Here is a 9,810-nt window from a genome sequence, read left to right as displayed (position 1 = left end):
TTGGCTGGATGACCAAATTGCACCCTTTCTAAATTCCTTTCCTGACATTTATACAAGTCAGAGGACAATTTTTCAAATTTTACTTCTGCTCAGATGTTTTTGTTATTACAACATTAAAGCTGCTTTTCACTTTAATCAACAAATTTATTTTAAAACAAACTCATGCACAATTTCTATGCCATTGCCCTAACAGGCACTTTGGCAAGAATATTTCCTAATAGTGTGCATTTTCTGGGTACTGCTCCTAAATATTAATTCTACATGTATTTTTCTTTAATCAATGAATTTATATCTATTTATTAAGTTGTGACCCAAACCAGAAAATGATGAACATTTTGAATTTCATCTCTTAAATACTATCTGATTCACAGATAGTTTCCAAAAATTATGAATTACACTTGCATAACAGCACAAAACAAATTAATTTCTCCCCCTTACTTTTCCATTCTGAACAGGGAAAAGATTCTATATATTTTTTCTGCACATAAAACGTAATTCATAATCTCTGAGGCATCTGTCAATCTCAAGGGTTCAATCTTTAAAAGAAACCAAAAACAAAGGAATTATATCAACCATAATTATTTCACTATAGCTAAAAAAGGGATAGTCAATCTTTAATTTAATTAATTAGTGTTTGTGATCACTTTAATTTGCTAAAGTAAGGAAATAAAAATAATGATTACGTGGATTGACATACATTTTTAAAAAGTAATTATGACATCCTTTTAAGAAAATAAACATGGAATTTAAACCATGACAATATATTGTATTATTATTGCTTGATAGAATGTTATCCTTAAATGATAATATTTTCTAAACTCCTGTTTTTACTTTCAGACATTACCTATTTCAATGTGAATTACTTGGTTTCTACTTGGTTCCTTCATTTACGCACAACTAATATGTCTGGCTGATCTCTCTGAACTTGAAAACTAAATAAGATAGAGTCTGGTTAATACTTGGGAGATTTCCAGAGAATACTGGCCTGGAAAGGCATCGTGATTAAAAAAACAACAACAGTGTATATGTACTGCTCCCAACAATTTGTGGAGGCATCTAAGAAATAACTAGGAATGAACTCAACTTGAAAAATATGTTACCTTGAATGAACCCAGAGTAAGGCAAAGAATATAGTAGGAAGAAAAACATGATGAAATTTAAATTTTCTTTAATATTTTTCAACCGAAGGCAATAAATTCTGTTTATGTGATTTTTAACTCTTTCTATCCTTTAATTTTTTTGATGTTGTAAGCTGCCCAGAGTCTTCCAGAGTAGGTGACTACACCAAATCTAATAAATCAAAACCAAATCTAATAAATTAAATAAATTAAATTAAATGCACATGAATATGAATATGAAGTAGAGCAAAGTTCAGCTGGTACAAACTGAATTAGCAGATTTTTCTTTTTCAGTTTGGGTGGTACAATCTATCTGACAGAGAGAAATCAGTAGCCAGAGTCACTTTATAGGGGATGGGTGGCATAAAAATGTAATAAATAAAATAAATAAAACTTGTTTTTCAAATCTGAATTTAATTTTTTTTTTGGGGAAGTTTGGAAAAAATATCAAAAAAATTAACTATTACCATATTATTTCTCCCTTTTTTCTATTCCTTGAACATTCTGTTTTTAAGCCCCAAGATAAAGGTGTTGAATACAAGGAATGGAAAAATAGAATTAATTAGAGCTAAAAATAATATTACACCTTAGTAAATTAGAACCTGATATCATTTTATGCCTTACTATGACAAAAGAAACAACCTCAAGCAAACTAAAAAATACAAATCAAGAAGGAACAAAAAAATAAAATCTATTTTAAAATTATTTTTAAATTTAATAATTTTGTTTATTGTGTTTTCATAAAATACATTTAAAAGTAATGATTTTCCTTAGGACATTTTGCCAAAAGAATGACAGAAATTTTAAAATGAGTCAGTTTCAATAATTCTTTGATAAAATATCTGAGTTTCATCAAGTAAGACTTGTATCAACATTTGAAGAATGGTGTATATAAACTCCATATCATAGCAAGGGATTCTCATAAACACTAAATTTTTGGAAGAACATTTGGAATTATTGGATTCATGAGAACACTTTGTAGAATTTATTTTTAATTTATTTCAACAAGGCAGCAAGAATTGATCGTGAAGTAATCATAAGTGGCAATACTTAACAAGCTACCAGGGGTTTGATACTGCGAAATATTGAAAAAAATGTTCATTTACTTGATTAGCAGCATTTAAAAGTAAGGACTTTTAATTGGCTAAATGAGACAAAAACAAAGAGCTGTTGTAACTTTAGACAAATTAGATAATCAATTAAATATAACAGTATTTTTCTAATAACTTCATTTATCCTAAGATCATTCTTTACAGAGATATTGAATATGCAAGTTTAAGATGTTTTTAACTTTATCTTTTAAATTTGCAAGGAATAATGCTTAATAGAAGAAGGCTGCCTGGAAAAACATCTTCCTTGTAATACTTTCAATAATTATTGTTTTCTGTTATTGCCTCATGCAAAAATGATAGTTTGTTAAAATAGCATGATTATTGGGGAGAGAGTAGAAAGTGGCAACTATATCTTTCAGAGGAAAAAAAATCAAGATTCAGAGTAAAAATCAAATTATTCTGAAAGTTAGTCTCATTATAGTGAATTGCTTGGCTGCAGATAAAACTTAGGGGGCTTGTTTATATATGCATTATTGAGCATTCCTCTATCCTTGAAAGGGCAGAAATTGTATCTACTGCAACAATGAGGCTAGGCAGTGGTGCTATCCTTGTAGAATAAATAGGGGACAGTTTTAGGGCGGTAATTTCATGAATTCCTCTCCTCCCTTCTCCTCTTCCATCCCTTCCCTTCTCCTTTCCCCTCTCCTCCCCCTCTTCCCCTCTCTTCCTTTCTTCTCCTCTCCCTTCCTCTCCTCCCCTCCCCTCCCTTCTCCCCTCCTCTCCCCCCCTCTCCTATCCCATCCCTTCCCCTCTCCCATTCCATCCCTTCCCCTCTCCCATTCCATCCCCCTCCTCTCCTTCCTCTCCTCCTCTCCCCTGCCCCTCCTCTCCGGTCATCTCCCTTCCCTCTCCTCTCCCCTCCCCCATCTTCTCTCCTCTCTTCTTGCACCATTAGAATAGCTGAAGGACCAGACTAGGAAAAAAAATCTATGTGGTCAATAAGATTCAACAATGACTTGACCTCATGTAATCATCGTCGTCATCATCATCATCATCATCATCATCATCATCATCATCATCACTTTTTCAGTCATTCTGAGAGAAAAGTAAACCAACAATGATTTACTTCTTGTATTTAATTAAATGCAGTAAAATACACAACCATCACTGAAGCAAAACTAAAAGTTGTTGAGAAAGGTAATGAACCTATCAAGTAGTCTCCGTTGGGATAACTTTAAAAATTTCTCAGACTTCAGTCAAACAAACAGAAGATGACCACTTGTCAGATCATCATTTGATCACCATTCCAGAGGACACAAAATATAAATTATATAGTGAAATATTGTTACATGTAATTAATCCAACAAAAAGACACATGTAAAAAGCAAATGTGTATTGTGATACATATCCCAACTCTGCCCTTTTCTGCTTGCATCCAGGTGTCTGTATTTTGTATTCTGACATTTTTTTCACTTGTCCCTATTTCATGATTATAATGATAGTTTTTGTCTAGCTTTCTGAAACTCCTCAGGTAATGTTTTAATATTACTATTTTGGTTTTAGATATACATCCATCTTTGGCAACACTGTTCTTGTTTTAGCAGTTCAGAAATAACAAGAGTTAATTAAAATGTACAGACCTTTCAGATACAACCTTAACTGTGTTTTGGTTCTGTAAGTGGCTTCAGAAATAATAAGAATCTATGCTATTCCAGAGAGAACAGAAAATACTGCCAATTTAATTTTTGCATGAAACTTTAAACAATAATAGTTTCAAAGCAGAAAATTGTGATGTCTTTCCATTCATTTGATAACTGAGTAGATCATAGAGGTGAGGAAGTCTGATGTCTGATTAATATCTGATTTTCATAATGAATGAGATTTTACATGAATGTTTGTATCTTTAATAATAATAATAATATCATTTCATAATATGCTTTAATAATATCATTATGCTTCATGCTATGCAGAATGAGGGAAGGATCACCCATTTGTCAATTTTCTAAATATATTAACCTGCAATACCCATCATCTCTAATCACCAATGTAGATTACACCAAGAAAGACTGAAAGAACATAATTTTTCCATAGCATTTTTAAAAATTCCATAGTGGGATAGACCAGGAGACTGTGAGTTCTAGTCCCACCTTGGGATGAAATCTGACTGGGTGACTTTGGGCCAGTCACACTCTCTCAGCCCAACCCATCTCACAGGACTGTTGTGGGGAAATAGGATGAGGAAGGAATATTAAATATGTTTGCCACCTTGAATTACCTTTAAAGTAATAAAGTGGGATAAAAACTAAATGAACGAACAAACAAACAAACAAATAAAGTAAATAAGTAACAGTGTGTGGTCAGGAATACCTTAAAATTAAATAGAAATAATTCACCAATGTGAAAAATAAATATTTGAACCGTGGAAGGCAGACTATCATAAACAGCAGCTCCATCATTCTCGAGATTTTCAAACTAATTTGGTTTGGAACTGCTAACTAGAAAGCAATTTTGAAAAACTTGTGTAAAAGAACTTGCATCAACACTTATTTAAAGTAAATAGGTAGCAAAAGGAAGCCCCATCGGTTGCTTCAAAGTCAAAACCTGCAAAGACATAAGTGAAATAGAACGAAGAGAGGGTTGGCCCAAAGGGTGGAGAGGTAAGATCAAATTAATTCTTATATTCTTACTTGAAATGCATTGAGTGTGAATAGCCGTAGGATTTTGGTGCATATAAATTTCTTTCTGAATACATTAAGCTTTCAGATAAATTATTTTATTTTTAAAATAAGAAACTAATATTTTGAGGTTGTTTCCAGAGACAAACGATAGTCATTTTGTAGGTTATATTTTACAAACACTATTTTATTTCACTTAACTAGCACACAATTTCTTACAAGTATTTCCCTGCAATCAACTTAAACATGCATAATATAATAGTGGAGAACAGTCCAAAATAAGTGTCTAACTCTTTTTGTCTTTTCAACCAAGGACTCAGAATTTCAGCAACCTGTTTCTTTATGAATTTCTCCTTCCAAGCTACAGTAGGATAATAACACTTTCCTACCAGTTCTTCCTGCCCTTCCAGGTTCACCTTTTCCCTTCCCATTGTTTCACCAACTCCCCAGGCCATTTACTTTACTGCATGGCTGCCTTGCTAAGCTTCCCACAACAGGATTATTAATTTAGATGGATTAGTGCTCTATTCAAACATCCCGTTTATTGCTTTAATATATATAAAGATGTATAGGGAAAGTTTGGCACACTTAAAGTTACAACATATCTGAACCAGGAAAGGAAGACACAGACAACCAGAAAGGAGGACAAACGGGGGCAAAGGAGGACACAGTGATGGTTCGACCTTCCCAACAACAAAAACCACAGTGAAAAACTACAAAAAAGGACTTAGGCCTACATATATATGAAATTACTATTTTTCCGCAACAAAAAAACCCTCCATTTTTTTCAATCAATTCGCTAGAGTCAAATAGGAAGTAATAGCATTCAGCCTAACTTTTCAGACTTTAAAGGAAATGATGGGAGATTTGCACCTTCAGACTCGAAAGATTGCTGTCAGCCGTTCCAGGTACACTAAATAGAAAAGATGATCAGATGAACTAATCCTAATTTAACTTAAGGTCATATCAATATAATCTTGCAGATCTGAAAATACAAATCTCTCACTGTCTCATTTACAGCCTGAAAAATTAAGGAGGGTCCCTTATGAGCCTCTTTTTCCACCCATTATGCCCTCTCTTATCTTACTGTTCCCTGTTTACACCATATCTCAAGGTCTTTCTCACATATCATTAGAGATTCAGACAGCTGCAGAAGCTATAGGAAGGGAGGATTTTTATCAACTAATTAAGGTCACAGGTACAGCTTGTTAACCTGCACTTATTAGGGGACTGTTGCACCATGGAGAAAACCTGCTCAAGAAGAGATGCTCAAAAAGGCGGACAGTATTTGAATTTAAAGCTATGCCTGACAGATGGAGAACATGAGGACTTCTGGTAACCTTTGACACACATTCCCTTCAATACCTGGGAAGATCTTGGAAAAGATAATCAAGCAACAAATCAGTGAACACCTAGAGGCAAAAAAAGTCATTACCAACATGGGTAGACAAATCTTATTGCATTCTTTGACCAGGTGACAAAATTAGTGGACCAGAGGAATGCTGTGGATATAATTTACTTGAACTTCAGTAAGGCATTTGATACAGTAGATCACAACCTACTTAGCTTCTTGGAGTTGCTGGGTGCTCCAACCCTGGAGAAGAAAAAAACTGTCCTGGATGGTATAAGGCAGTGGTGGCGAACCTATGGCATGGGTTCCAGAGGCGGCATTCAGAGCACTCTCTGTGGGCACGTGTGCTGTCGCCCCAGTCCTAGGCCTTCAGCTGGGTTTTATGAAACCTTTTCGCTTTAGGCCTCTGCCGCCATGTGCAAAAAAACCCCAAAAGTTTCAATCAATCAATTTCAACTTCTCATGGGAAAAAAAGATCTCGCAAAGTTGGAATTGATTGATTGAACTTTTTAGTCCCACCCAGTCTGCTGTTACCACTGCAGCCACGCCCACCCAATAGGCCACACCCACCCAATGGGTCACACCCATCTGGCACCCGACGATACATAAGTGGGTTTTGGGTTGCAGTTTGGGGACTCAGTCTCTAAAAGGTTCGCCATCACTGTTCTAGGCCATTCTCTTAGTTCATCATTTCTATTTCCCCCTTAATTTTTAAAACGTCAGCCAGTTTCATTTGTAGATCCAATAATACATCCCTTTCTAAATCATTCTCTTGGTCTGTCATTTGTATCTTCACTTCCAGTACATTTTCTGTTTTGTCAAACAAAATATTTCTCCACATTTATCATTTCCTGATTGACATATTTTGGATATTGTCTATCCATAGAATGAGACACCATTACTGACATTATTGGTATTGTGATTACTAATTAACAGGTCCATATTTCAAAAATCTCCTTTAATATTTCCAGTTTTATGACATTTTGTATCATTTTGTAAGTCTCAGACTTACAACCAAAGGTTGCCCTGAATTTTTTTTTTTTTACTTAAAATCAATCTCTTGTAGTGTCCAGTTTCTAAAATTATAGAGTTGCTTATCTTTTATCCACAGGAAGCTTGTTATTCATAGGTGAAGTTACATAGAAGAATATTCTTTAGCTTTAAACATAATTTTAAGGGGAGAGAAAGCTTCATTTTCAAATGAAACTCCACCTATGAATATATAACCTCCTTCTTTAGATATGTCCCGGTGATAATGATCAATTTTTATGTGCATATAAACAACTTAATATTTCCTCTCTTGTTAAGATTAGCCACTAGGATTTTTAGCTTAACTACTGCAATGAAAAAGCATTTACTTTTTTTAAAAGATGTTGCATAGAAATGAGGTAAAGATAAGTTAGTTAGGGAAGAAGGTTGTGCTTACAGAAGAGATTACAGTCCGGAATTTCTGGTGATATGGCTGAGATTAAAGACTGGGAAAAAATGAATAAAATGTTGGTGTGGGAGTGTGTGGAGGAGAAAAGAAAAGTGAGCAGAACATATCGAAAATGCTCATCAGCAAGGAGGATTCCTGCAACAACAAGGGAATATCAACAGCAGGGACCCTGGGAATTAGCCTGCTAATTCTGTTCTCAGAACAGTTGATCCTTGGAGATAAGGATCACCTCACTCCTAGCAGTAGTTAGGAAGACCAAGAAGACATAGCTTTCCATAAGGATTTAGAGCAGTGGTTCTCAACCTTTTTAATGTCGCGACCCCTAACCGGTCGTAAGTCGAGGACTACTCAACCGGTCGTAAGTCGAGGACTACTCAACTGGTGCAGTACCGTTTGCAGAATGGGACTTTTGGTGGGCTCAGCAGGGCAGAGACAGCCTGGACAATTCCTATTGGCTTTTCAAAGCCAATAGAATTAGACTCTATTCAAGAGAGTCTATTCTATTGGCTTTCAAAAGCCAATAGAATAAAAGGGAGTAGCACAGCTAAGGAAAAGGGGAAAAAAATGGCGGACTGCGTTGTTTGGCGACCCCCGTTTGACCCCAAATGGGGTCCAGACCCACAGGTTGAGAACCACTGATTTAGAGAGATGGAATGTATGATTTACATTCTCTGAAAGTGACTTTATGGATTAGGAATGTGTGGTTGAAAATATTGTAATTTAGAGGCAGAGGGTTGTATCATTTATTTTCCACCTTAATTATCATGTTGAAATTTTGCAAGCTATTCAAACCTGATATAGAAGCCTATGTGATGAATTATAAATAAATATATAAAATAAAAGTTATCTTTATGGTAACCGATCTGTGATAGAGCATGCACTGATCATATAGCTCAACATTTAAAACTGTAATAATGAAACCATACTCTAAAGGCAATCTTTTGGTTTTCCTGGCTGCATTCAATGATATGGATTTATCTTAGGCCACATGTAGTTTTAACATTATTATGTGATTTATATACTTTAACTATATAATATATTATAGTTAATGTATATAAATCACTAATAATGTTGAAATTTTATGATCTTGTGGGACTGCATTACTAATTAATCAGGGCCACATGGGCCATGGGTGGACATACTTGCACTGAACAAATACAATTTTAATGCACTTGAGAATGTAATCCCGAACACAGATATAAGGAGAAGGGATTTGTCATTGTTGTTAAATCGCAGCTTCCCCCCCCCAAATATGCAAGTGACCCAGCCTAGTTAAACCTTGTAAGAGCAGTGAGTCAGGAATGTTCTACAACAGACTTTAACTGCAATATTCAAAAAAAACTCCATTTCCCACCCTGTAACTCCATATTTAAAACCTGACATTTTCCATTTATAGATGTGTCCTTCTGAGTTTTGAATTTTTCTGAGTTTTGGATTTTTTTTAGCATCCTCGGCTCCTTGGGCATGGAAATGGATAGAAATGATTATGAGACATTTTACCTACAAACAGTTTGTCTGCTCAGAAAGCACTGGTGTGAAATTAGGCCTTGGGGGTAAGACCATGCACCAATCATATATATATATATCATATACACACACTTGTACACATACCTATAACTTTCCAGCAGAATAGAAGGAGTTTAGGACCACGAAAAGGCAGGGCCCTCAGAGCACAAAGGAAATAAGAAGCGGGGAAGGGGTGCATGGCTTCCTTGCCTACTTACGTTGGTTCTCATAAGTTCATCAAGTGATTCCTGCCCCAGAGTTCTCATAAGCAAAGAGGAATTAATCCTTCTAACATGCCAGCATGTTTTCCTAACATCCTAGCCAGAACCAGTTTCTCAGCTATATGTGTTTATTTATACTTCATTCTGTCTAACAGGAGACTGTTAAATAAAAAGGTTTCCTCAGTCTGGCTGCTCCAGATTTATTGAACTTCAACTTCTATAACTTCCCACAGGTTCTACAGATCCAAATGGCCAAGAAGTAAAACTGAGTCCTCTGCAATAAAGTATATTTTTTTTAAAAAAATGTTAATCTAGTGGAATTAATCGTGCCTCTGGAAGATTCTAATATCTGAACAGTAAAGAATAACTCTGGATCAATGTGTTGAAGGAAAAGTCTTCATCATGGTTCAGTCCAAGCCGGGAATAAGCAACATGGCGATTGCTTTAGA

This window comes from Crotalus tigris, unplaced genomic scaffold, assembly GCF_016545835.1.
Source record: "Crotalus tigris isolate CLP2741 ecotype Arizona unplaced genomic scaffold, ASM1654583v1 scf7180000020550.821452, whole genome shotgun sequence".
NCBI classification, from domain to species: domain Eukaryota; kingdom Metazoa; phylum Chordata; class Lepidosauria; order Squamata; family Viperidae; genus Crotalus; species Crotalus tigris.
This window is presented reverse-complemented; position numbering follows the sequence as displayed.